Genomic DNA, 26,252 nt, shown 5'->3' on the forward strand with positions numbered 1-26,252 from the left:
CCTACTGAATTACATGGTCTACTTTGTGTGCTCGTGTTTTGCCAGATGTGAAGTGTGAGGATGATGCTGTTTTGGAGACAGACTGATGAGGCCCTGGTATTCCCAGCCCAACAGTTAATGCTAATGCGAGGTTTCATGGGATGCTCCTTGGGCTGCAAATAAGCACGTTTATCTCAGAATGCTTTAGGGCAGCTCCTGCTCCACTCCCAAAGCACAGAAGTCTTAACCTCCAAATCACCAGGCAAAGCCTGACATTAGGGATGCTGATGAAAGGCATAAAGCTCTTTGGCTGGCAGCAGAGGCTGCTTATACAAATCATCACTGTTTGAGCATTCTTAGAATTTTTTAACTTGAATTAAATGCTCTGTGGCCCTTCAGCACAGCAGGTGGATGTGCACAAAATACCATGGGAAGAATGGGGAAGATTCGGGCAGTTCCCTGCCTGAGCTTAACAGAGGTCTATATGGTTTGTTCTGGATTTAATACTCGTTTGTTTTGTTGAGGAAGACACTGTGTGGATACCCCCCCAGGGTTCCCACCCCACCCTGCGGTACCCGTGCAGCTGGTCACCATGCTGAGACAGTCCCGTTTGTGGCAGAGAGGATCAAGAGCAACGACTGGACAGAGCCAACTTTTGGGATGGCCGATGAGGCTGCATAGAGAAGGCCTGACCCTGCTTCCATTTCCATCACTGAAGATGGGTCCGGGGTAGTACAGCAGCAACTGAGCACAAGCTGCAGCTTGCCGTCATCCAGCGAAGTGGCCCCGCGTCACTGAGCCGCGGGGAAGCGGTGGTGACAGGAGCCCGTAACCAAGGCAGGTGAAGGAGCTGCTCCACGTGGTGCTGGCACATGAGGGATGTGCAACCCCTCAGCACACAAAGGGGCACAAAAACACTCACCCCAAACCTGCCAGAGCTGTCTACCCCTCATCCTCCACTGTGCCTCAGTACATGCAGATGCCCACCTGCAGCGAGGCAGGTTGCAGGTGGGTCGTGTTTCTCGGTGATTGCAGGTGCTGGCAGAGGGGTGCAGTGAGGCTGGTGGCTGCAGTTGGGAAGCATTATCAGCTTCAGCTGCACCGTAAGTGAAAAGCAGGGCAAGTGGGGAGGGGAAATAGCCAGCGGGAACTGAGAGTTCACAAGGAAGAACAATAGCTCTTAAAGAGGAGTTTGGAGTGATGGAAAAGCACGGTGGCTCTTTGATCCTCTGGCTTCTCTTAGGGTAGTGGCATTCCTTAAGTTACTAAAGCTGTGGGGCTGGGATGCTGCTCTGGTGCATGTGAGATCTCACACCTGAGCCTGAGAAGTGGTGTGTGTCCTGCCTGTGGTCCTCAGCGTGCTGTGTCCGTGTGTTTACCAGCACTGGGTTTTTGTACGATTTAAAAAGAACAGCTAACTTAGGACAGCGTTTCACTTTTTCCAGCCTTCCTGTTTTAGCAAGTGTGTCCTTATTTTGAGGTTTTAAGTGTAAAAACTTGAGAAATAAAAAAATGCAGCACGAAGACTTTCACCAGGCAGCCTGTCCCGCGGTGGGGCTGCTCCCCCTGCCCGTGCTTTCCCCCGTGCCCGCCGGGGAAGGCAGGTGACTGCCGTGCTGCCGGGGCTTGGAGCGCTTCACTTGGCGCTTGCCTGCAGGCTCAGCTTGCTTGGCTGCTCTGTGCACGTTCGCAGCGCTTTAAGGAGCGATTTCAAACTGGTTTTGTTAAACTGAGCCAGGAAGCGGCCCCGGCAGTTTAAAGAAAATGAATTGCAACGGAGCAGCGAGTTCCCGACCGGGCTGAGCCTCGGTAAGTACCGCTGCACCCCCACACCAGACAGAAGCCCACTGGCCGGGCTCGGTGGGGCTTCGCCGGGAGCGTGCACGGCTCACCCGCCGCTCTCCGTGCTGCCCTCGCGGCGGCCGGGCTCGAGCTCTTCCCGGGCTGGCGGAGCTGGGCTCCCGCAGCGCTCCCGGGCCGGACGGCTCCCTCCCCTCCCCCGGTCACCGAGCATCCCGGGGCGGAACGGGCTGGGCTGTCCGGCGGGCGGGGGTGGCTCCCGGTGCCGCCCCTCCGCCCCGCTTCCTCGGCTGCCTCCCCCGGGCCCCGGCCGGAGCTCGCTGCCCTCCGCCGCCGGCGGTAGCGGGGCCGCGCCGGCGCTCCCCGGCTGCATCCCCGGCGTGCGGGCCGGCTGCGCCGCGGGAAGGGCCCGAGGGACGGCGGAGCAAGTGAGCGGGCCGCGGTGGGGAGCTCTCCCCCCTTCTCCTCCCTTTCTCCCCCTTTTTCTCCCCCTCTCTCCGCGTTCCACGGAGGTTCCCTTCTCCACCTCGGCCGTGGCCGTTGGGAGCGCAGGGCTGCGCAGCGGGAGCCCGGGAGTTGCAAAATATCTCCCGGCTTTGCAGCACGGTTGTGTGTATTTTATTTTTCCCTGTTTCCCCCTTCCACTTGGAGTGGCTAATTGGATAGGAAAACACTAACTGCAGGGGTGGGATTACTTCATGCTCTTGCAATGCTGTTTTGCTGTTCGATTTCAGTCCTTTCCCGTGAAAAGCGCCTGCCTGGCGGTGCTGCCCCGGGACCGCGGTGAGGGGCAAGCACAGGCGTCTCTGCCGCCAGCGCCTTTTCTTCTTACCAGGCCTTCGTTTTTACGGGAGATTTCGTTGCCTCTGTGGCTGCGTTGGTTTCAGAGGTGGTTTGCTCTTTTGAACAGCGCGTCCTGCAGTAATCCCGGCACATTGCTGCGGGCCCTGGGGCTTCCTCGTCTGGCAGGTTAATTTCATCGCTAGGGCTTTTTTGCTTCCAGGAAATTTCTGTAGAACGTGAGATTCAGCGAGGCAACGATGTTTGCAGTGGGCTGTTTTCTTCCCAGTCTGCTGGCTGGTGTCCTGACTCCTTACAGCCATGAGTTGTCATGGTGTGGAGCAGCTCTGAGCTCTGCCTTGTCCCCCCAGAGATTATTTTCCTTTTCTGTTGCTGAAAGTTGGATTTCCTCAGGTTTTTCTGAAAATAAGGGAACAAGGAAAGTTCTCATACAGGTGGCATTGAAATTCAGCTAGCCAAACCATCAGAAATGGCTCTCTGAAGAATACAGTATGTCTAGATATACATCTTGAAAAACTTATTCTTGAATACAAGCAACAAGTCATGTGTGTTTTTAAAGAATAAAGACTGAGGAGGCGAGTCCTGGATGCTGATTCTTTTAGGCCAGGAGTTAGCAGGATGCTTTAACGTGGGGATGAGCGTCCTGGGGGCGGTGCTTGGGTTGGCTGGATGCGTGTTTGCCTGGCTGAGAAGTGTGCAAGTGAAGGACTGGTTTGCCCCTGTCTCACCTTTGGCTTTCCTGCATGGTTCCCATCAAAAATGGATGGAGAGTGTGTGCTTGGGAGCAGATTGCTTCTCACTATCTTTCCCCTACAGGTACTTTTTCTCGCTCTCAGCTTATAATTACAGCAGTAAAATAGGGAGGGAGCTATTTGTCTTCCTTCTTTATTGTAAATATTTTACCTGTCAAACAATAACCCTAGAAATAATCAAAACCAAGGAAAGTTGCTTTGTACCTCTTAAACCTGGGCTTCCCCTGATGATATCATCCTCTGGGGTGGGGCTGTTTTGCTTTACTTGCCTGAATTAATTTTATTGTGGTACTGAGAACTCCCATGTGGTCTCTGGAACTTGTCCTGCATTTTGAGGAGTTGAGAACTTGCTGAGTAGTTGCTTTTCTTTGCTAAAAGGTAGTGCTGTTAAGTGAGAAATTTCTTATCCCAGCCAGTCTCTGGGGGCCTGAGAGGTGACCTTTGCAGCTTTCACCCCCAACAATTATGTGGTCCTGGTTGATACATTTAAGTTAGGTGTCTCATCTAAAGTTACGAAAACTTGATATTTCTCATAGTAGTTGCAAGCATTAGCTTATGTCCTTCCTTCTCCCCTTCTGCTAAGCAAAAATCCACATCTATTTTGATGCTAACAATGGTCGTTCAAGTGTTTCCCAGACTCAGGGTACCTACAGTCCATTTGTGTTTGCACACTGGAGCCTTGCCTGTCTCAGACTGTCATCTTGGGTGCAGGGAGAGGGGACTGGAGGTGTAGGGAAGGCAAATGCTATTGGTGAGGTAGCTTCATGCTGCAGAAGAGCCAGAGCCCCTTCTGCAAGGAAGGTGATGCCATCTCGATGTCTTGCTGGAGAACAGCTTCTTTTGGGGTGAGGCATCCCTTGTCCTGTGCAGTGCAAGGAACTGTCATAACTTTCAGAAAGTGACACCTGCTGTGATGTTATTAAAAGTGCAACTTGCTCCCCACTGTGCTTTTGGGTGAGAATTTGGTGACAATGAATTGTATTTTCCTACAGGATAACTAAATCAGTGGTCAGAAAAGGGCAAGATGTTATCATCCATGTGGCAGTCATTATAGCAATGGGTCTTTTAGTTATCAGCCCTTTACCTTTATAACTTTAAAGCAAACACTCTTTCTGTTAGCTTTAAGGATTTAATTTTTTAAGACTGCAAATGATTGTCATTTGCACAGAGCTCAGCTACAGTAATTCTCTTACTGCCCTCCACTTTGCAGCCCTGGTAGTGTTGAGAATCGCAGGGGAGCAGTGGGGGCTGGGGTTGGCAGCCCATGCTGCTTCACTCCCCTCTGAGCAGCGGGAGGGACCCTGTGGCTGGGGAAGCCTGGGCAGTGCTTGGAAGTACAACTGCAGGGGATGCCGCTTGTGGCGGGGAGCCAAGCCAAAGTGTGACCGAGAGCCCTGTCCGTCCTGGCTCTCAGCAGCGGGAGCTGGTGAGGTCATGAGACGCCCTTTGGTGTAGGCAGTGCCTGGCTGCTCTCTGTGGGTACGGCTGCACCCACTGCTCCCACGGCCTCGTGTCTCTCCCAAAAGGAGAAATGTGTGTACTGCTTATTAACTTGTGTATCAAACTGGGTTGGGGACTGTAAGGCACATGCACACAAATTTCCTCATGACCTGGTAGCAGATGCAGGTATGGAGTCCACCCTACCACATGCAACTTTGCAATGCTACATGTCGTCTGGGGTGACTGAGCTCTAGACATGCCTGTAGCATGTGGGGACCACAAGAGTCATCTCCTTTTGTGCAGGCTTTTTGTCATCTGTGAGGTGGCCAGAACTGTTTTTCCCAGGTCTGCAAGAGCAGAGCTGTAAGACCTTGCTAATTAGTGATTATCAAGAGCCGGAGGCTTTTGGCTGCTGGATAGAGGGAAAGTGGGGGGTGGGGTGTGTGGCAGCAGTATCTTGATGTCTTTGTCCCACTGTTGCAAGTGCAGAGGAAAAACTTGGCTTGGCCTTGAAGCAGGAGCTGTGTTGTGACTGTGCCATAGGTGGTGGTACACATCTGTGTGAGCAGATGACTCAATGCTGCTGGGTGGGTTAAACGGGGCGCCAGTTGCAGGTGATGCTGAATGAGGAGCATTTACACCTTCCTGTGCCACAGCCTGCTTCCTGGTCTGCCTGCTGCTCCCCACCTCTCCCTCCTAAACAGCAGGACCTACATCCCAACCCTTAGGGTATCACTGACAGGGGTCTTCCCTCTGCTTTGTCCTTAAAACCTGACAGACTGTATCTTCTTATTCCCAGGCTTGAGAAGAGACTCTCTTGCTGGGCCAGCTTGTTCCCCAGGCTGGTATGTGCTGAGTGAACACAGGTGTACCCTCGTCTGGGACTCCCGGCATTGTCTGTGCATTACACTGTACCAGAGGTGAGATTACCATGTTAAGTACGCTAATCCTGCCAAAGGGGAAAACATAATCTGAGGGGGTGACTCGTCGTGGAAGTAATTGGGAAGGATCCTTGCCAGTGTGCTGGTCCCTCGTGTAGGAGGGGACTGGCTTGAGGGCAGGGGGTAGGTTTATTTTATGACTGATGCCTATTAAAAGAGGGAAGGTGGTCAGCTCAGTGCAGTGTTTCTTGGGGTTAATAACCATGATGTGGGACATCACAGAGTGGCAAAATCTCTTAACTGCTGTGAGGCTTGCAGTGAGTCTGGATGTCTAAAGTTGCTTTCTTCATTCAAAAAGAAGAGATGAGACGTGGGTTTGTGATTGAGGAGGAAGCCTGCTGCGCAGGTCTGACAGGGATCTGCCTTGGCTGGGGTGACCCTGCTTGTCCTGGCGTCGCTTTGAAGAGCCACAGCGAAGGCTGATCCGCACACCGGCACCTCGGGCTGTTTTTTTCTGGCTGGGTCGGGCAGTGTTTTTCTGTGCAGCATGGGATACAGCTTGTTCCCAGGGAGCAGACCTCTGCATATGTGGATGCTGGCTTGGGTTTCCTGTGCAAAATGGGTTTATAGGAACGCACTGAGCTCTTCTGTAAAACAGCTTGAGATCTATTGAAAGACATCACTGTGTAAAAACAAAACAAAACAATATTGTTAGCAAGTTACTCACATTGTTAATGAGGTCAGATCATTGCCTTGTAACAAAATTAGTTTGTTTTGCTTTAATCAATGTTAGTAGCTAGAATGCTCAATAATTACTCATGTCCTTATGAAAGAGATGGGACAGCATGAGTATAGCTGCTGGCAGACTTCTCTGACTCTGAAATGAATTGTGTGGATTATTCTGGGAAGGCATCTTTCCAGATGCACAGTGCCCCTGGAGTGATGCTGGCAGAACCCAGCTTCAGCCAGGAGTGATCATGGTCTGTAGAATGGCTGCTCTGTGAAGAGCTGTCCACAGGGATGTTCAGAGAAGCCTTAGCAGCAGGAACATCTTTGGACTCTGCTGCTGTCTCCATTTTTACTGTCCCATTTGACATGCGGAGTGCTAGGTGTCTCTCTTGCTTTCTTTAGTCTATGTAAATTGTCAAGACCCCAGTGGCTGTCAAATACATTGGCTCTCTAAACCAGAAAGTGTCCCCCTAGGTATTTGCACTTCTAGTATCTTTGTTTGTTTGTTTGTTTGTTTTTTCCTGATGCCAGGGATGTGTTTCTGAAAAGGCAGCCTGTGGCAGCCTGGATGGATGGACAGGGCTGAGAGCAACTTGAGAGGATGGGGTGCTGAGAGCCACTGCTGTGGTGGTGACTTGGCTGAGGAGAAACGGTTGTCAGCAGGCCAGGCTTCTCCTTATAGGTGTGATGGTTGTGCATGTGCCTTCTGCATATCCAGCTGCTGCACAGCAAGAGAAGAGCTGTGATGATGGGCAGCAGCAGGCGCCTTCTGCCATGCCTCACCTGGGGGAACACAGGGTGGGCTGTCAGACTGCAGGATCTACTATGCCCTTGGTCTCTCTCGGTAGACCCGTAACTGTAATTAAGTCAGTGTAGCCTCTGATCAGAAGTTGGACTGAAGCTGACTGTCCCACACATGCTGGAGGTGAGTGGTTCTTCTCCAGCATCTGCCTGGCAGGTCCCTGGGAGCAGCGTAGAGGGAGAGCCGAGCTGCAGCACTGTGGAATTAGTGCATGGAACAGCTCTTGTCAGCACTGCGGCCTTTGTTTTGTTGTGCTCTCCCTTCTTGGTGGGTCCTCACAAGAACCTGGGTTGGGCTCTTTGAGTGCATAGAGCTCAGTGATTTCAATATGAAGTTGTCCTTTTCTGTGAGAGAAGGATGAGTTCATACTGGACCCCCCAGCTTTCCCTTTCCTTAATTCACTTGCTGACTTCAGCTAAAATATTAATTCTTGCTATACTTTTCTTCATTTCCTTCCTAGTATTTCCTCCTGGCTTGGTTCAAGTGTATCTTTTTTTTCCCCTGGAACTGAGGGAAGGTTTCCTTTCTCAGAGGGGTGCCATTGGAACTGAGACAGTTTGTGTGCTGTGATCTTTTCTCTTGAGAGTTTTCCTGTCTAACTGATCTCAAACAGTGAAGTATCATGAGTCCAGAATACACAGGGGGCTCCATCAGTACCCCCACCACCTACGTGGGGTGTGGGAGGTGATGATCTAATGGACTCCTCCCTAAGTAAGAACCACTGGGAGGAAATACTTGAATACAGGTTTGTGTAGCTGATGCCTTAAGCTCTCAATTGGCTTTTCGTCTGTCCTTAAGGCACAGTCCTGTGCACTCCAAGCTACTTCTCCCTGTCGCTGCCCCACAGAGCCCATGCTTATCTACTGCAGTGCTTGGTCATCTCAGCTGTCCCACCAAGTCCTGTGGTTTTGGTGAGGCTGTAGCCTCAGCCATGTCCTGGACCTGCCTCCAGGCAGTGGAACGAAGCCAGGTTCCTTTGCAACATCCTGGGCTGCGGGGGCTCGAGCTGTGCTCCGGTTGTACCATGGCCTCTCCTTTAATCGGTTTTGAATTTCCCACGTTTTAATTCCATTGAATGCCCTTAATTTCCGTGTCACAGAACAAGGAGAGATCTGTACAGAAGAGCTCTATTAGAGACATGTATTTTGGCAATTCTAAAAATATGCTTTGCTTGCTGAGGCTTGTGCTGGGTAGTCATAGCAACATGGCTTCAGGAGCAGGGTTAAAAACAATTGCACCAATTAAGGGGAAAACAGAGCTGTTAAAGCTTATAAAACCTAAAATTTTTTAAAAAGGCAACGAAAACTCTGCATGATGCTGTGATTTGCAGATCATCTTGTATTGGGTTGACTGAAACTGTCCTCCGTCCACTCTTAAGGAGCATCCCAAGTGCATGTCGATAATCCCAGTGTTCCTGCAGAGCATCTATCTCTCCATACGTTCAACTCTGCCTCCTGCTCCATGTGACGCAGCCATCCCATGCGTGCAGCTCTGAAACCAACAGCAGCAAAGAAAGATTAAACAACGGGTAGCTGTGGGAATGCATCTTCTTGAGAGTGAAACATGTCAGCTCGAAGAGAGCAGCCTGGCTGAAATTTGGGGGAGTCTTCTGAGGATAAAAGTGCAGTCTGAAAGAACAATTCTGGCCTGCAGTGCTGGCCTGTGCAAGGGGGCAGATGTATGTTAAAATTCATGTGCTGAGCCAAAGTCCCTTAAAATCGGTGGCGATACTTTCATTGATGGGTTAGCTCTGGGCTGGGCAATCAGTCCTGGTAAAAGCTACCAGATGAGCCTGAAAGCAAAGGGCTAATTTTGCTCAAAATATAATTGCTTTAATTGTCCTTGCTGAGCCCTGGCCAGGGTCAGAGGAAGCCTCAGGAACGTGCTACGAGCCTGTTTGCTGGGGATGGTGCTGGAAAGCGTCTCTCTGCCTAGAAACTTCTACTGGAGCAGGCTGGGCAATCTGGTCCTTCAAAAAGCTTGGAATAAAATTATTTCAAGCACCTTTTTGCTGTGCCTTACTGTGAATCCTTCCATTATATTTTTCTGTATCTATTTCCAAAATATTCCTTTTTTTTTTTTTTTAAATATCGTGGGGAGGGTCCCTGGCTGGCTGTGCTTTACTACTTGGTGGGATGATGCCATCCCCTGTGTGTTGGGTCCTGTGGACAGGGGGACTTGGGTGCAAATGTGCCTCTGCCTGGCGCTCTGGGAAATGCCTGATCCTGGAACAGAGAATGGTGGTGATGATGATGGTGCTGCTCATCATCCCTGGGCTGCTGAGCGCTCCTGCTGTGCCTGTTATCCCCAGGGCTGCTTCAGCTTCAATCTTGATCAGTCCAAGTGACCCTGAAGACCTGCTAGAAGCTTCTTAATGTGTGTTGGAGTGCTGGAGAGAAGGACCCTAGCAAGGGGTACTCATAGCTTACTGGTTTTCTTTGTCCAGGAACACACGGGCATTGCTGTGGAGCCAATATCAGCAGAGGAAAGGTCAAGGTTAAAACTGTCCTGGGCTTGGGGCGGTGGATGCAGACCAGAGGTCTGTGGAGAGGAAGGAAGCGGAGGCTGTGCAGCTGCGCTCGGAGGATGCTGCGCCTGCTGGAAAGCAGCAGTGGGGTCTCCTGAGACAATTTAGGTGAAGGAAGCTGTGATGAAGTCACCGGTTTACTTGGCTTGGTGGTGGCAGGAGGTGTTAGCAGTGTGGATGGGGATGGGACAAGATCTTCAAATTAAAGAAGGCAAATGGGCATGTCTGTCTCATGCACAGGACATCATGCCCAGGCTGGTAGCCGGCTACATGGCAGCTAAGGTGTCCTGCACATGAAGCACTTGGTGTTTAGCACAGCTGTCACCAGAGAGGGATCTCCGTGTCTTTGAGAGATCGTCCTTCCTGTCTGCTGGGTGCGAGTGAAACCCTGGCTGTGCCCGGTGAACGCAGGCTGAGCTGGTGCTTTGGGCATCATTTCAGGCAGGTGCAGCAGGGCTGGCATTAATCTCTGGGGAAGACAAGTGTGGGTGCCCCTGTGGCTCCTGGGGATGCTTGCTTTGCTGGGTCTGGAGGGCTCTGGGGGTTCTGGTCTAGGGCAGTGGAAGTGCAGCCTGCTGTGACTCTGCAGCAAAACCTTCCACTTGCAGGGAAGGAAGCTCTGGATGGGATGAGGATTTAAGTCTTTAAACTGGTTTAGGCAAATTTAAAACTTTAGGGCAGATGCCTTTAACGTGCTTTGAATTATGCTTTGCATCAATTTGTGTTAATGGAGCCGGAGGCCACCATGTAGTGTGGTGTGTGGGTGGTGGGGTTTTTTTGTTTGTTTTTTTTTTTTTCTCTCATAAGTTAAACTAAAAGTGTGCAGGAAGCTGGGCCAGGCTGGGGAAGAGGCAGAGCCGAAGGCAGGACATGGGGGAAGGCTCAAGCATGCCTGTAGCAAAGCTGGCAGTGCAGGAAGGTGCCGGGAGCCTTCCTGGGCTCTGACTCGAGTCCTTGGCTCCTGGTTGAGGCGGTTTGGTGGGTTAGGACTTGGCAGTGGAGCTGGTGTGGTGGGAATTTAACAGGGACCAGGCAGCTGTGTGTTCTGGTATCATCAAGCTGCTGAAAGGATGAAGGGCTTGCTTGGAAGGACGTGTGTGTAAGTAGCCAAGAGGTTGTGCTGTGACCTGCCCTGGCCACCCTTGGAGCTGCAGGAGTTCCAGCGGATGCTGGTTTGGCTTGAATCCTCATCAGGTGTGAGGGAGGAGGGCAGGGTGATTTCACCCTGCTCTGAAGGCTGCTTGGGAAGCACTGTCCAAGGCTGGTCCTTTCCACATCACCTCCTTCCTAGCTGTCACATCTTGCACACATGTGCAACTCGAGTGCAGTTCAGCACCAGTTTTCCTGTATTACTTTGCAGGTGAACTGGGGTACAACCTGTGTCTGGTCCATCTGATCTCTGTGATGATTTTTCTGGTGTTTAGCGTCCATGTGCCTCACTGTTCCCCTGAGCAGGGACGCTGTGGAAGGGAAATCGTGCGCTTTCTTCTTTCTATTGCCTACACTTCCTTGGTGGCTGTGTTCTCCAGTGAAATGCCTCTGCTGTTCCAACTGAGGCTGCCAGAGGGACTGCAGGGGTTGATGTGTGTGTAGGGAGAGGCGAAGAGGCACACACGAGAGCTGCTGTTCCCTCCCTGTGAGGCATAATGTCAAGAGGATTTCTTACGAAGTGTGCTTGCCTTATTCCTCCAAAATTAAAATTAGTTCTAATTAAGTGGAAGTTAACCTCCACTGTGCATGCTGCAAATTAATGGAATGTGTGATTAACTTATCTTGCAGCACTACAGGTTCTTGGAAATTAGTTGGAAAGAAATGTAGCCCTGCACGTGGTTTGAAATTTTTAATTTATGTTAATAGTTCAGGTTTGAATTAATTAATTTTAAATGACGGACCTTTGATCTTTCATTTTTTTAACCACTCCTGCTTCTGCAGCTTAAGTGTATCTTTCCAACTCTTCTCCCTTTGTTGTGAAATGAATTGGACAAAAATACATAATGTGATAAAACTGTGCTAAATGTGCCCTGAACCACCACTGCGGTAAAGCTTGTCCTGTGTCTGTGGTGCGGGTGTGCACCGTGGGGCTGTCTCTGCGGCTGCTGGGGCCTCTTCTGAGGGCAGGGCTGCAGCAGGATCCAGAGATTTAGGGGAAGACAGTATGTTATGTCGTCTTAGTGTGAGTTTTGGGGGTAAAACCCATCTCATGGGTTTTTCCTTTTTTTGGAGGTGGCAACTTGGATTTGCAGTCACATCTTTTGATCATAGTTTTATCTTTTCTGGACAGTCATCTTTTGCTGTGTAATTTTCCTTGTTGCAATACCTTTGCATGAAAGCTTGCATTTCCACCCTCCCCAGGCTCCTGCCTGTTGTATGCCAAAGTCAGGGGAGCGGGGGTCTGGTTTAGGACTGATTTGGGGTGCGGCATGATAATTCACTCTTCTGCTGGGGATAGTGTTGGACTGGCCATCTGAGTCCCTCCAGCAGTGTTTTAAAATTAAAACAGCAGACATCATCTCGGAAGTTTCTCAGTCCCTGCCAGAGCATTGACCCTGTGAGGCTGGCTTCAGCTGAAGCCAAATCTTCCAAGAATGGCTGTTTTCTCCCAACCCAGCTTCCTTTCCTTGTGTGCTCCCAAGCCATGGGGACCTATGGGTGTCACTGGATCCAGATCCAAGCCTCCCCTCCTGGGTCTGTGTCAATGGCCCTGCTCCATGCTCTGCCTATGGTGGGAAGCTTTGGCCGTACCGTTCCCAGCTCCTTATCTCACAGCGCAGGGGCTGGCTGGGGCTTCACTGTGGTCACCATCCAACAGACCGGTGCTTTTGGAGGAGCAGGAGTGAGATTCGGCTTTTCTGTTCCCTGCTGGAGCCCTTCTGTGTGCCTGCTCTGATTTGCAGCTCCTCAGGGCTGGCCCTTGAATACTGCCCGTGGCATCTCCAGCTGGGGATGGAAATTGCTTGTCCTAAAACTCAGCATATGAGAGTGCCTGTGCTCAGACTTTCACCTTCAAAGGTGAGTCCTATGCTGTTTTGCAAGCTGCTGCTGTTTGCTTTGGCTTGAGGTCACTCTGTTTTCTGCACATATCTGGCAGTTTGGTTGCCCAGAGTGGTGGGTTTCTGTCTGGGTAATAACAGTTTGCTGGGAGGGAACAGCCCACCTTAAGGGTGAGCTCATTATTTTCTCAAACCAAGTGAGTGGGATTTGGAGGAGGAAGCAAAACAATGAGCTGCATTTCCTAGCAGTGCTCTTGCACTGTATTTGTGGTCAGGTAATGTCTCTGAGTTGGCAGTCACGGCTGCTGCCCATGTGGCAGCGGGGAGCACAGGGGAGATCTTGCAGGAGCAGAGAAGAGATGCTGAATGTGGCTGCTGTGGCGGTCTCTTCTTTGGCAGCATGCCCTAGGTGGATCAGGCACCTCACCTGGTGCTGGTGTGATGCTGTTGTGCAGTTCTGAGGGCCCCAGCATGTCCAGGAGAACACAAAGGCTGTTTGAAACCCTGTAATGGTGATACTTTGGAGCAATGGCCATGTCCTGGTGTGGGCTGCGCTGTGGGATGGTGGCACACTTCCCAGGCATGGCTCGGCTGGTGCTGGCCTCATCTATGTGTGGGATGCAGTTGCGTGCTGCATTGTTTATAAAACCCAAACACTTAAAAGCAGGGAAGTGTACGGTTTAAGGACACTGTAAATCTTACCTCCACCCATATGGCAAACATGAAGTATATCCTTCATAACCAGTGTAGAGAAGATTGCAGGTTTAAAGGATCATACACTCTTATTTTCATTGGGGCATTAAAATTCAAGCACAACTAGAAATCTTCCTGCAGGAGTGACAGTTGCAACAGGTCTGATCCTGGGAAAAGGGCTTAAGTGTGAGTAATTTGGCTTGGCATAGTTAGAGGGATTGCCTGGTGCCAAATCCAGCGACAGCAAAGCTGGGAGGCAATGTATTGCCATAGACTTAGGTGGGTTTTGTGAGTAGAGTGGGAGTATGTGCCATGTGTGTACATAGATGAGCTCTGGATGTGCTAGACCTGTAGTCTGTGATCAGCTGAGTGTATCTGAGGATGTTCCTCCTTTCCCTTCCCTCTTCTCTGTTGGAACTGCCTGTTCGACCTCTCAGCTGAGACCTGAGGGGTCACTTGTTCCCAGGTCGCCATAAGCAACGTGAGATAGATTTGTCATAACCTCTGAGTCAGAGTGCAAGTGTAATGAGGTTTTCTAGCAAAGCTGTGATTACAGAAATATCCCCAATAAATGTTTTCTGGGAGCATTTGAAAATTCAGTTGTAAACTGACATATCAGAAATATGTAACTATATTATTCCTCTATTTCATTTGAAACAATGACAGCGTTTCCAAGTGATAAAGCGCTGTGGTCCTCCAAAGCTGGGGACTGGGTGTCACCCTGTGGGGGATGTCAAATGTCAGTGTTAAAAGTCAGTACTTCTGAAATTTCATAAAATATTGTTCAGGTAGAGGTTTATACTGTGTTTCCTCAGTATGTCTTCAGACATGTTCATCAACAGACATGTTAAGCTAGGACTCTTGGTCCTTATAGCAAATATCTGTACTATAGCTATATCCTCAACCTCACATACTACTTTATCCTCTTCACTGTGAGGTGCTGACTGTTGCAGTGAAATCTGTATAAGGCTGCTGTTTTGGCAGTTGTCTGGGTTTAAAAAGCAATACATGTTTTGAGTGGGACCTTTGTAAAACTGCAAGGTCTTACTAGTTCTCAACAGTCATCTTTGAAAAATGTAGATTCTTTTTTTCTTGTTTTTTCTTTTTACTTTGGATTTCTTCCAAGTCAAGTGCTTTGGGGCTTTGCAAGTGTGGAGAAGCAAAGACAAAGCTTATACTGGGATCAGAGTGTTTAAGCAACGCCTTCTGGCAAAGCTGCTGCCGCAGTGATACTCCAGTGCAGTCTGTGGCGGAAGGGTTTGTTTTCATTTGTGGCACTGATCTCGCGTTGGGATGGTAATGACTGTTTGTCCAAGTCGGTCATGGCAGCAGAAGCTGAGCTGGGAGCTTTTGCACTGACGACCGCTGCTCTCCTTGGACAGAAGAACCAAGAGCATCCCAGCCTGATCCAGACACACAGGAGGTACAGGGTGGTCAGGCTCTGCAAGAAGGGTCTTTTAGATATCAGGAAGGGTGTTGTATGATAGAAGGCAAAGGGTAGGCTGCATGGTCACATCTGGACTGTTGAGGATGGAGAAGTCAGCAGTGGAACCACCTGAGGATTGGTTTGGGGGCTCCATCAGCAATCTGAAAACAGGAATGAACTGGGACCTGATATAGGCTTACAAAATCATGGGTCAGATGAAGTTGCAACTGTTGTTCCTCTTATCTCTTGAAACTAAACCTAGAAGATGGCAGTAAAAACAGTGGGTATTCAATTAAAAAAAAAAAAAATGAAGGAAGGTACCACTTCTATGAGTGGGAAGCAAATGCCTGGAGCTTGGTCCTGCACTAGGTTGTGATGGCTTGTTTGAAAGGCACTTGGCTGATTCTTGGCCTGCAGGTCTACAGATGGACCCAGAAAGGACTCGCCCAGGATATACCCACTGATGTACCTCATCCCATAGTGGTGGATGCTGGGAGAGCCCAAGGGAACAGGCCATGGGGTGCCCAGGCTCCTGTGCTCTCTCTAAAGAGGTTATTTGGAGAAGGTAGGCGCAGAACAGAAAAAAGCCAGATGTTTCTGAAGATCTCCATGGGGTACTGAACTCTGCTAGGGGTCACCCCAAAGTGCCCAGGGCAAGAACTTGCAGAGTCTTTCTTGAACTCTGCCCAACCATAAGATGTCTGTGGGCACTGCCAGACTAAACTTTCTCTACTTAGTCTAAGTTTTGCCTCTGGTAAGGACTCTTGGTTGTAGGCTGTAGATTGGATGTGTCTGCTTATTAAATGAATGTCCTGGACTGCAGTAGATTTCACTTGATGTGTGCAAAGGTGCTTTGAGAGCCCAAACCCTCCAGAGAGTGTGACTTCTCTTCCCAAAGATATGGGGGGCTGTGCTGGCAGCTGCTGGTGGTCCCCACCACATGGGTCTTTACCCCACGCCAGGGCACAGCATGGAGGTGCAGCAGTGGGAGGAGGTCTGGGGAACATGAGATCTGGCCCAGGAGGAGCAATGCTGTTTACACTGGGTTTGTTGCAAGTCAATCATTTGTTGCCAGCTTTAATAGTAGAGCAAAGCATATTTACTCAGCTTGTTTGGATGGATAACAACTGTTGGATATGAAATTGTCAGATGGGAATCAATTAGAGGCTTCAACTCTTGAGTGAGAGATCATATTTGACATCTGATGCCCTGTGAAACTGAGTAAGGACAATGATGCTATTTATATGGTTCTCTTCTGGTTCCTTCCCTTCTTCCCTGTCATCATCTTTGCGCTAGTATTAGAGCTTTGACCCTCTGTGTGTTGCTCCCATAGCAAGCGCTCACACCAACTCTTTCACATGGTTCCTGTGAAGAGATCTTTGTGTTAGCGAGGGGGGTGTGTGGGGGTGGGACAGGGGTGCTGCCAGGGCGTGACATCCCTCTTCCCTTCTCTCCAGGGACAGGGCAGTGTCTGCAGAAGGCTGACTTTCTGCCAGGTACTAGTTTGTGCCCTACAAGCGTCTAGAAATGGGGTTTGTGTGACAGCTGGAGCCCAGGGCACTGCACAGCAGGGTCAGGGTAGTGCTTGGAGTCTGGCTGCTGTTTTGGCTGTGGGTTTGATGCTTTTGGTGACACTGTGGACTTTTGCTCCTCTCTGCTTGATTCCTTGGTATGCTTAATGGTGACAGGACTTCACTCTTCTGCTGGGACCTGTCTTGCTACAAGAGCAGACGAAACCATCTTCCCGTGTGATGATGGCCCTGGCAGTGGTGTGAGGAGGGTGGGAGTGGGTGCAGAAGAGCAGAAGGGGTTACGGCTGTTACAAACAAAAAGCCTCTGCTATCCTGGAGATCCTGCAAAACTCTTGTGTCAGGGGAGAGTCATTGTAAGTCATGTCACCATGACATCGCCTTGCCTACGACTTGGCCAAGCCAATGCTGCCCAAGTTGCCAGTGAATGAGTCAGCAGGCAGTGACTCAGTAAGGTCACCAGACCGTATTTACCCTCCAGGCAGAGACATTCCTGGCTGCATTTATGAGACAACTTGCTTAAAAGCCTCCTCACTAAGTGGGGAGTGATGCTTACCCCTTTGTCCTGGGCCTCTGGGCCCCAGCGCTGTCAGGGCACTGCTGCTAGGGAGCTCGTCTTCAGTGGGGTCCCATGGACTCTTGCTCAGAAAGAAAAGCACGTGCAAACCCATTCTCTGTCCTGGAGAAATACCCTGTCTTAAACGACAAGCATCCATGCAGAAATGTGATTCTATGGAGGAAAGGTTTGTGGTGAGCTTGCCTTATTTTCCTCTTTTTTCCTTCTTGCACCCCTTGATACCGTGCTAACTGCATGAAAGAGCATTTCCCAGTTCTGATCACAAATGCTTGTTGTGAACAAAGGAAAAGCCTTTTAGTGAGGCAAAAGAATTAATTTGGTTGCCTTGAGGCTTAATTTTGAGGCTGGCTTAGGGCTCATAGAACATGCATTTGATCTTATCTTGGCTTCTTTATCTGCTTTTCCTCCCTTTAATAGGCAAAAAAGCTTTTCAACTTATTTTTGACTGTTGGCTTTCTAGGTATACTTCTGTAAAGATGAGAAATCCAGTAGGAACTTCTTAGATAGGTGGGCTGTTCTGTAACATATATGGAGCTGTGGTGTTGTGCCTTGTACATCCCTTAGAAATGGCTTTTAGATTTGAAGGGTGTTCGGTCTGCTAGCCGAAACGTACTTTTTCTAGCAGGGGTGTGTTAGGTTTGGCAGAACTGGGGAGATCCAAGCCAACCCTGCCCTCTCCATGTCTGGCTTGCTGGGCTCTTCTTCCATCCCTACCGGAGCGCCAGTGAGGTCTCTAGTCCCGGAGCTGTCTGCCCGGCTGCTGGCTCGTTGTCCGGCAGCATGCCCTCCCTGCCGAGCTGGGCATCAGCCTCAGTGCCCAGCACGAGCCCTTGTGCAGCTTGGCTCTGCAACACATCGCTGTGGACTTCAAAAAGAAGAGGAGCAGGTGAACGTGCTTCTCCCGGTTCCTGGGAGATTTGGAGGCTGGAGAAGGTGCAGATTGCAGCACTGGGGGCTGTGGGAGGGCATCGGGCTGGTGGGACATGACCTGCCCTGGCAGCGCTGCCAGCGCCCGACCCTGCCGCAGGTGTTCCCCCTGCCTGCCTGCGGCTGCTGGGAGCCATGGTGGCGCTGGTAGCCTTGGCAGGTTTATGCTGTTGATTTTGCCACTAATGCCAACATCAGGAAACACGCTGAAATAAATTAAGATGATGACTGGAGGAAAGCCAAAGCCTTTCAATGGCTACTGCCGGAGTGCTTAAGGTGTAAATTGTCCCTCTGTGCCTCAATGGGCTCTGGTCTGCAAGTCAGACCAAGATGGGTGCTGACAAGCATCTCCTGGGTTCCCAGGGAATGTGCCTTGAGTAAATCAATCCGTACACCTGTAAAATTGTAATTGCACAGCTTAATACATTGCAGCTTATCCTGGTACAACTGCAAGATAAGAGCATCATAAAAGTTTACAACTGGAATAAATGGGTACTCCGGTAAGGCCAATGTTGTTTCACACTGCTGCTGGTCAGTTTTTAACAGGGATGTTAAAAATTGTGTGTTTTCTTTAGCAATGGTTACACTCTGCTTTGAAGCTCCTGGTTAACAACATCTCTGCTCCTGCCACCTCTTAGCCTGGCCCTGGCTGCCAGTGCATCCCGTCCAGGCTGGCAGCGCTCCCAGCAGCGCAGGCACAGCCAGGTCATGACCCTGCGTCTGTCCCCCTGCGCCACGGCTGCTGTTTGGCTTGGCCCCGGATCGGTGCCCGGCATCCCTTCCAAGCTCTGGGGTTTCTGTGCTGTGCCGGGACTGCTTGGGGTCATCGCCACAGCCAAGCAAAGGTGACACTGGCTACCCAGGCACACAGGGCTTGTGGCTGGCCTGGATTTCACCCTCTGCTCAGCCCTGGGTGGGTCCTGGAGCTCTGCCTGCCACAGAGAATGCCGGATGCTCAGCAATCACACAGCCTGCTGCCTGTCTTGCCCACAAATTTTATTGGTATGACTTGGTGTTTTGGCTTATAGGTGAACTAACGAGCAGCAAAGCTATTTTCTTTTTTTTTGGTATGTGTAGAGTTGCTTCATGGATTTGATTGTGGGCTTTTTGTGCAGTGTGAAGTGATGGCAGGTCACCAGAGCTGATGAGCAGCCTCCGAGAGCTGCTGAAAGAGGGAGTGCTTGGATGGCTGAGGAAAATGAGCCATGCAGTGCTAGACCCAGCTGTTAGGGTAGAAAAATGCTGAAAGAGACTGGAGGGATGTTGCACACTGCGGAGTTTTTTCCATGACACAGTGAGTTGCCTGAAGCAGCAGAGATGGTGATGGAGAGCCTGGCTGCAGCCCCAGGGCAGGGAGAGCCATGGAGGATGGTGCTGGCTGGGGCTGGGGGAGGCAGCAGCTCTATCCCCCAGCGAACCCCCAAAGTCACTGCCTGACACATGCACATATACAATATTGTTTTATGGCTTTTTTTTTCATATTCTGGTGCTCGTTAACTGATACATCTGCGGTTGTAGTGTCCTGCTGGGCTTTTGGGGAGCTGAGTTGTGTGTGGAGAGGGGAGACTCCCCTTCTCTTAGCTGTGCTGAGCCACAGGACCTTTGTGCAGTGCCCTGTCTGCAGACTGCAACCAGTCTCAGGTCACTGTCTTTGCGTGGGGTGGGGGGGGAGGGGGAAAACCCAAGCTAACACATTGTATGTAACTTGGTAGCCAGGAAGTGAATGGTTTGGGAGTTAATGATGTTTTTATCAGCAGACTTTGCTGTGTGTGTTCACCGGCCAGCTTATGGCATAGGGCTGTGTTGATTTACTTGTGCAGTCCTGGTTATTGCACTTCGTTACTCTCCAGGGGTAACCGGGCCCTGGGGAGGACGTTTGCAAAAACAAGCCCTTTTCCTTTGTGCTTTTTTTTTCTTTTAAGCCCTCAGGGCTGCTGTAGTGGAGCTGGTGCTTCAAAAAGCCCATGATCTTTTAATGCTTTTGTCTCCATGCTAGGTGGAGGGCAGGAGCCTGTCTCACACATGCTGGTGTGCAGCAGAGCACATGGCTGGGGGAGATTTCAGTTGCCGAAGGAGGCTGGTGGTCATGGATCCACCTGTCTCCTCCTGTCCCTCCAAGCTGCCCCTCGCCTTTGGGATGGATAACTCCTCTCTCCTAGGAGCCCAGCTGCTCCTCACACTTGCCCATCTGCAGGGATGAGGTGTGCTTAGCAGCCTGATGAAATGTCCCATGGTGCTTTCATTAGGAGGCGGGCTACAGCACTCAGATGGGAGGAAAAAATGTCTTTTTTTCCCCCCACAGTCTGTTTTTTGGAGCTGGCAGATTAAAGAAACAGTGTGGATGAGGGTGTAGGGGAAGAGCTTTGCTCTGGCTAGTGAGGCTGGTTCCTGCAGGACTTTGCTTAGCTAAGCAACTTTATACAGTCAGGGAGGACACTTGAAGCTTTGGGCTGTTAATGCTGGATTTACTCCTAGTGCAGGTCAAAAAAAAAAGATAGATAATTGTGTTTGTGTCTTGTTACCCTGCAGTTTTGTACAGCAACTCCATGGTAGAGGAAGAGCCTGAACAAACAACTGGCGAAGCAGTAAGATGCTTAGATTATGGCAGCTGCCTGGTGAGGAAGTTAGTGCTTGCTTTTAATCAGTGCTGTTGGCTGTGTGGGGCCATATGGGGCTCAAGCTTGGCCTCATCAGTCAGCTAATGCTGCCTGCTGCTGGGCTTGTCAGGAAGCAAGATTTAGCAGCAAAAAGGTGAGAGAGATGTGTATCTCAGTCTTGCATTTCAAATATGTATTTTATGTGTTTAAAAAGGCCTCTACCCTGGCTTTCCTTGTGCTTTGTTAAGGGGAGCGATGTGACTCAAACCAGGGTTTCCTGCACTTTGGGCTATGGCCCTCTTCTCTGACCTGCTGCAGAGGGGAAAGGCCATTAGGCTGGCACAGGTGGGAGCATGGAGCAGACACTTCTCATCACTGGCACCACTGGCAGCTGCAGTGTGGAGGGAAGAGCACAGCCCCTTGTGCCTGCTGGTCCCTGGGACACCAGCCACTTCTTTGGGACTGCTCAGGGGAAGCTCCCAGAGGTTTGGGGAAACATCCCACAGCTTGTTCCTACTAGAGAAATCTCTCTGACACAGCAGAAATAAAAACAAAGAGCTCTTCTTCAGTGTTTACTTTTATTTTTAGAAGACAATAAGCGAGCAGATCGAGCTGCAGGCGGAAATGGTGTCTCTGAAGTTCAGGCTCCCCCTCCGCCCTCGTCAGGAAGCGCATGCTGCACGTGTGCCTGGCTGGGATGTTCATAGACAAAGACTTTCTTGATGGCTTTTTTTTTCCCTCCCCCCTACAGTTCCCTTGCCCATAGGCAAAGAGGATTTGCTTGCTGACATGCTGGAGTCCTGTGCAGAGCCGGGCTCAGTGCTGGGGGAACGCAGCTGCGCCAGGCTGCTTCTGTTAGCAGCCATTTGCCTTGGGTGTGGGGAGAGCTTCCCAATTTTCTTTCTCTTGCATCGGGGATTAAATCGTTGCTGACGTGGTGCTGGTGGTGCTGAGAACTGGAGGGTGACGTGGCTTACGGGTCCCTCCATCAGGCCATCCTCCCTCTGTGTGACCAACTTGGACGGAGCTTGCGCTTCCCGGGTCTTCCACAGCCTGGCTCAGTGGCCTGCGGGTTGCCTGGTGCAGAATGAGTACGTAGCCCTGTTTCTTTAGCTTTTTTGCTGTGTGCCCTGTGGGGTGCTGGAGTGTCCCTGGTGAGCTGCAGGGCTCTGCTGCAGCGTGTTGTGACAATGGACATTTGTGTGTGGCTCGTTTGTGCCTGCTCTAGCCAGAATTCACTGCCTGCCACTGAGAATGCTATAAGAGACCAAGCTGAAAACCAAGGTGTGTTCTTCTCCTGGTCGTGCTGGTGAATGGGGATGTTGCTGGACCTGTGTTTGTGCTGTCAGGCAGAGCCCAGCTGGCTCTGCCAGGACCGCGTGCTCTGTTGGCGAGCCTTGCTCTACCGTGGGATGTGCAGCTTCCTGGGTGTGTTGTTTGGGGCTGTGTGAGTTATAGTGTTTGTGTTCCTTGGGGCTTGTAGTTTTCTCCATATCTGTGGTGTCTCTTCCCTTTCTGTGGCAAAGGAACCCAATTTGAAGTAAACCCCAGGCTGTGTGGGCAGGTATGTGGTGCCAGGTGGGTAGGTGCCCCTTGCAGCAGCCGTGCCAGAGTGCAGGGGCCATGGCCTGCCACGGTGCTGGGGACAGGGCTGTTGCCAGGGCCATGGCTAGGACGTGAACTGAGAGAATTCATGTTTGTGCACAAAACAGCATGCAAATGCTCTTTCATGCAGTCTGTGACTGTTGTAGTGTTGCACCGTCCCTGTTCTTCTGTGATCCGGTCCCCTTGCAGATCTCCAGCTGAGGTCTCAGCCTCTGGAGCCAGCAGTCAAAAGGCAAAGTGCTGTCTGCCTTTGTGAGGGGGAGGTGGGCATGGATTCCAGCTGGGAATGACATGGAGGAGCTGCTGCTGTTTTGGGGAGGTGGTGATGCAGCCCAACCTGGCTGCATCTGCCCAGGGTGTGACTGACAGCACAGCTCCACATCTGAACAGGTGGCTGGGTGCCTGGGGTGGTCTGTACCTGCCCTGCATGGGGAGAGACTGCATCTTGCTGTTAATGAGTTTCCTTATGTTCCATTGAGCTGGCAGGGAAGGGAGTAGCTTGTTCCTGAGCTCTTGCCAATCCTAATAGAGTGTTTTGCATGGACTTTGTGGCAACCTCAGTTCCTGATGGGCAGCAGCGTGGAGGGGAGACTGGAGCAGAGCAGGGCTGGAAGGTGGCCGCAGCCTTTGCCTGCTGCAGACTCTGGCAATCAGCTCCTGGCTCTGAGCTCCTCCAAATGCCTTTGCTTCTGAGGGATGTGGGGTTAAATCCTCTTCTTGGACTCCTGCTCCGGATTCCCTGTACTGGCACAGCAGATCCTGATGTACGGGAGTGTAACCCATAGTGGACCAGCAGCTTTCTCAAAGCAAAATACCCTGGGGAGCAAAGCCCAGTCTAAGGAGAAAAAGTGATTTAAAGTGTGCATGTACATTGTTGTCTGGCTGATGTCTTGCCTTTCTGCTGTGGGTATTAAGGGGGATGTCATGTTGTACATTCCCATGAATAGCACATCTGTGTCCTTGCCTATGAGCAAGTGCATCTCTGCTCCATCTCCGAGCCAGGGAGACTTTAGAGTTAGCAGCAGTCCTCATGTGCCAGATCCCCACCTCAAGCTGGCCTGTGGCTATGGCAAGTGTTTATGGCACAGCTCTTAATCCATGTGAGGTATTCACCTGAAAGTTTCTGCTTATTTTCCGTCCTTGTCTTTCCCAGCTGCCTGCTGTTGGAAAGGGCGAGGGGTTGTGGCAAATTGGGCAGCTTCTTCATGGGCTGCAGGGCTGTGCGGTGCATGGGACATCAGTGCTGTCCCTGCCCAGGGACATGGGGCTGCTCCCCTCGCTCTGTCACATCGGGGATGGGGCTTCCCCTTGTGCCTGATGTGTTGTGAAGCTTTCCCATCTTACACGGCATCCGTGTGCTTGCACCAGCGAAGGGGTGTCTGGGGGCAGAGCTGGGCCAGCGTTCTGCTGGAGTTGGGAGGTCCTGCCTGGTGCCAGCTCCTGCCAGCTGGTCTGGGGCGGGCTGGCTGTAGATGTTGGCATGGCTGTTTCTTCCTCCTCCCATTTGTGAATGTGCAAATGCCTAACTCTCCCTTCCTTCTCATTAAGGTGCTAATTTGGTGGCACATGTAATAGTTAAGGGCACAAAAGTCTTTCAGTGGCTATGAATTAAAAGCAAGAGCAGACAAACAAAACCAGCCCAAGCTCCCAGGAGTTCTTGAATGGGCTGTATTTGTTCTTGGCAAAAAAAAGATTTTCTTTCCTTTTATTTGTAGGAACCTCCTGAAGCTGTTTATTTCTGCAGTCTTCCTGGCTGCAACCATTTTGTGCAAGGAAGTCAGAATCGTTAATGTAAAAATCAGTGGTTGCCAGGCCAATGATCCTCACTCTATAAATACTGCACAAAATTTGGCAAAAAATGTACCGACTTGAAACTGTGTGAGCTAAACTCTCTTTTGAAAGGAGACAAGTTTGAATGTTTCTGTAAGGGGTTCTGTGTGGGCTGTGGATTTGTGTCTCTGGCCACCAGTGCTTATGTCCTGGTGTATGAAATAAATCCCATTCTGGGAAGTAGCTGCTGCAAGACCACAGGACCAAGCTTGCAATGAGTATCCTTTTGGTCCTGTATTTCTGGAGTGTTTTACCTTGTCTATGGCAGCCTTGGGAAGTGGGAAAGAGTAACCGAGGTGTTGTCATGCTGGAGCTTCGCTGTTGTTTGGTTCCTTCCTGCAGTGGCAGCACACTGGCAGTAATAGAGCCTTTTCCAAGGTCTGTTTGTGCTCCAGCACCCTCGCTGCAGAGAGGAAAAGCCAGTTGACCCTTGGGAGTCAGAAGTGTGAGCGCTCACAGCTCCTTGGATGCACCCTTCCTGAACTCATGGAGGAAGAGGAGGGTTAACTCTTGGCCCTGGAGACTGTGACTGCTCACTGGGATGTGCCTGGATGAGTTCCTGAGAGCAAACCCATGGCCAGAGGTGCTGAAACATGCTCTTGGCAAAATGAGAAGCAGCATCCCACCACAAGCTCCTTCTGGGTCCGGCTGTAAAGGTCTAAAGAATATTTTCCTTCTGTACAGTGAGAATTTTTCAATTGCCGTGTCCTGCCGGTGGAGGAGATGCATTGCTGTGGTAAAACGTGTCTTTGCATGGACTGGGAAGGAGAGCCGGGAACCTCTCCAGCCCTTGGGCGATGGGTGCTGCTGTTCCCTATCCATAGTCACACATTTTTTTGAAGCATTCAACACCCACAGAAGGCTGATACGTGTTAGTTTGGAAAGTGAAGGTGGAAAACAGTTTTGTAATTAAATGACTAACGCTGTCCTGTGTTCTGGATGATAATAATGCTGCTGTGTTGTGAGGATGACCAGAAGGGGCATGTGTAATATTTTCTTCCTTTTATAGGTCAGTTTAATGTAAATTGAAGAGCTGCTCTTTGGGCTTGACTTTCCAATACCTAATTTGTTCAAATGATTCTTAACGTTGGGTAGTGAGCTGGAAGATTTATCCATTGCTTAAGGGCAAACCCCAATAGCTGTGTCATAAATAAAATTTCCCTGGCATCTTTTTCCATGTCAGACACAGTGATTAGAGCCTTAACTACTTGGCTGAGGTTGCAGTCTCTAATTCACAAGTAGAAGAATATTTCGAGCTTCCACCTGACAATTGTCCTGGATTTTGCAAGATTTGCTGAGGGTAGATAATTTTGGCCAGATGCTTTCTGCTGCTTTAGCAGCCGCAGCTGGAACAGGAGCAAGGAAAAGCAGTTCTCTTGTTGTGTGCATTAATACAAATTCAGAGGCGCAGTCCTGGTGTGGTGAGAGCAGGTTCCTGATTAGCAGGTGTAACTGCGGATGCAGTGTCCAGCTCTAGTGAAGCAAAATAATGATGTGCAAATAATGTTGTGTATGTGTTTTTCTTCCCCAATGAATTTGCCTTGAATATCAATGCTGAAGCAGACAGCAGTTACACAGTGGAGACTGAATCCAGGCAGATATTTGTCTGAATTTCAGTGATGCTGAAAGCTGGCAGCCACCTTTTTCTGTCTATCATGAGGTAAATCTGCAACAGGCAGCTTAGTGATATGCACATTAGGGTTTGGAGGCTAAAAGCAAAAGTGCTCTGAGCTGAAACAGATGAAAATGGAGCAATGTTGTGATATGGCAGAAAAAGAGAGTTTATTTTTCCCCACTGGTTGATACTTCTGCTTTGGCTTCTGAATCTCATCTCTCTCACCATACCCAGTTTCAGGCTAATGAGACTATGTCCGTGTATTAATGAATGAATGTTAGCATGGCAGCAAGTAAATGAATTGGGCATTCTTGCCAAGCTATGCATATTTACTGAGGTCAGTAGGAAGCACTAGTATATTTTGGCTGCTAGTGCCAAATAAAGGGGAGGAAAGATATATGAAAATAAAAGCCCCATAGCTCTTGCTCACACATTTACTACTTTTTACTGCCAAATATAGAACTAATGTAATTCATTATCAATCTAGTGACTGATAATCATCTAGAAAGAGGACAGCACGTCCCGGTTTGGTGTCAGAGGTACCAAGCAAATGAAGGAAGGTTTGCATTCCCACCATGAGCATCTTCTTACACCAGTGTGCCCAGGCTCATGGCTGCAGCTTAAACTGAACTGAACTTGCTTGGGTGTGAGGGGTGGGATGAACCAAAGCCCCTGGGTGGGACTGTGCTGGACCAGATGTCTCTCTGGTTCTCAGCCCAGTCTGGGTGGGAAGTGCGTCTCCTCTGGGCACA

The 26,252-nt window shown here is 50.2% G+C and overlaps 1 protein-coding gene across 5 annotated transcripts in view; it reads left to right on the plus strand.

Moving 5' to 3' along the window:
- The first annotated feature begins 1,691 nt into the window (after window positions 1-1,691).
- LOC136108889 (ankyrin repeat and fibronectin type-III domain-containing protein 1-like) overlaps window positions 1,692-26,252 on the plus strand; it is a 223,922-nt gene continuing 199,361 nt past the window's right edge. For 2 of the 5 annotated variants that reach the window (XM_071815075.1, XM_071815078.1), the window contains exons 1-2: window positions 2,088-2,207; window positions 5,572-5,692. The gene's annotated coding sequence lies outside the window, so the exon portion shown is untranslated. Of the gene's footprint in view, window positions 1,789-2,087; window positions 2,208-5,571; window positions 5,693-21,238; window positions 21,542-26,252 lie in introns of those variants that run through there. The other 3 variants (XM_071815076.1, XM_071815077.1, XM_065851094.2) reach the window with 3 other exon arrangements.

The sequence above is a fragment of the Patagioenas fasciata genome, chromosome 15 (genome assembly GCF_037038585.1).
Source record: "Patagioenas fasciata isolate bPatFas1 chromosome 15, bPatFas1.hap1, whole genome shotgun sequence".
Classification (NCBI taxonomy): Eukaryota; Metazoa; Chordata; class Aves; order Columbiformes; family Columbidae; genus Patagioenas; species Patagioenas fasciata.